Genomic DNA, 2,263 nt, shown 5'->3' on the forward strand with positions numbered 1-2,263 from the left:
AAAAAAAAAAAAAAGAATTTGTCCCTTGCATCTAAGACGTCAAATGTATTGGTAAAAAGTTATTATTAATATTTTCTTATTTTCTTATGTCTACAACCTCTGTATTGTGCCCCCTCCATTCCTATAACTGGTAGTTTGTATCTTCTCCCTCTTTTTTCTTCATCAGTCCAGCTAAAGGTTGCTCACTCTTATTGATTTCAAATAACCAGGGTTTTTTTTGGGGGGGGGAGGGGTACAATGTCCTGATTTTCTATACCATTTGGAATGTTTACACAGAACTGGTTAACATAGTGTTCACCTTACTTATTTAATTGTTGTGTTTAGACATTTATACTCTACCATTAATGTCGCTGACATGTCCCCTTGCAGGTTTTGATTCCAGTGATATTCTGTATCCTTTTTGTTTTCTATTTCCTCTAGCCTTTTCAGCATTTTAAATATATTTTAAATTTTAAATACATTTATAATAGCTCTTTTAATATGTTTAATTACTAATTCTAACATCTGTGTCATTTTTTCGTTCTGCTTTTACTGATTTTTTTCTTAACAGTACGACAAGTATTTGCCTGCTTTTTTCATGCATAAATAGACAAGAGTACATATAATTTATATGTTTAAGGTAAAGACTAATAACAAAATTAACACATACTTAAAACCCCAAACAGTTTAGCCAAAAGAATGCTATCAATACCTAGAAGCCGGCTCTGATCGCACTTCTTCAATCCACTCAAAGGTAACCACTATCTTGAAGTTTGTGTTAAACTAACTGTCATTTATTTATTTTCACTTAGGTATGTAACCCTAGAGCAAATATTAATTTTTTAACTCTTTTTGACCTTTACTAAAACACAGTAATTCTTGACTTAGTTTTTTTTAACTCAATTATGATATTTTTAAAATTCAACCAAATAAATATGTGTATCTGCTGTTCATCATTTTCTATGACAAATAATATTTCATTAAATTAATATTCAAAAAATATCTATTCTTCTATTTGCTGACATGAGAGCTGTTTCCAGTTTTTGTTTTTGTTTGTTTGATTTTACAACTACAAACAATGCTTTTGTGACTACATTTGACTATGTCCTTGGTGGCACATGAAAAAAGCCTCTCTAAGGTATTTATCTTGAAATAATATTTCTTAATTGGAGACTATACACATTTTCAACTAAGCAACTATGCTAACTTTCAATTGCCTTCTAAAGTTGTGGTATCAATTTGCTCTTCAATCAGCAGGATGAATTTCTATTGCACTACATCTTTGCCAATATTTGGTTTGTTGGGCAATGTAATTTTCCCAATCTGATAGAAAAAGAATGGTATCTGTAGAAGTCATTTGTTTTTCCTAAACATTACCCAGTATTCCCCCATTCCAAGCACATGGTAGAAGGAATTGCATTTGCTGCCCCTTGTGGTTGGGTGGGCTCATTGATGTGCCACTTGCCACTTTCAGGCTGGAAACTAATTACCGATGCAAATACCTCCATGAGCGTCTTCCTTCTGGAAAGGAGACTGACAACATTCAGGAGGTGACTGTTGTGTGACTCTGGGAACGTGAACAACCACTATGAACAGATGATCTAGAACGGACAGTCAGTTAGAATGAGAAGTAAAATTTTGTTGGTCTGATTCTTGAATGTTGGTGGCAACAATATTGCCTAGAGTATCACGATATACGGAATATTTCATTGGGGTTTTAATTTGCTTTTTGCTGCTTGCTAATGAGACTGGCAATCTTTTGGCCATTCTCTCTTCTTTCATAAAGTGCCTGCTTATGGCTTTTTTCATTTTTCAGTTGGTTTCTTTGTCTTGCTCTTGTTGATTTATAGGCGTTCTTTAGACATTTTGGAGTGCTATCTTTTGTCAGTTTTGTTTCAAATTCTTTTTTTTTTTTTTTTTTTTTTGAGACAGAGCCTCAAGCTCTCCCCCTGGGTAGAGTGCCATGGCATTACAGCTCATAGCAACCTCCAACTCCTGGGCTCAAGCGAGTCTCCTGCCTCTGCCTCCCGAGTAGCTGGGACCACAGGCGCCCGCCACAACGCCCGGCTATTTTTTGGTTGCAGCCATTATTGTTGTTTGGCGGGTCCGGGCTGGGGATTCGAACCCGCCACCTTAGATGTACGTGGCTGGCGCCTTAGCCGGTTGAGCTATAGGCGCCGAGCTTTGTTTCAAATTCTTGACTCAATTTATGGTTTATCTTGTAGTGGTTCTTAAACACAACTTTTATTTTAGAAAATTCCAAACATACGAAAGTAGAGAGAAT

Source organism: Otolemur garnettii, unplaced genomic scaffold, assembly GCF_000181295.1.
Source record: "Otolemur garnettii isolate 467f Iridium unplaced genomic scaffold, OtoGar3 scaffold00028, whole genome shotgun sequence".
Classification (NCBI taxonomy): Eukaryota; Metazoa; Chordata; class Mammalia; order Primates; family Galagidae; genus Otolemur; species Otolemur garnettii.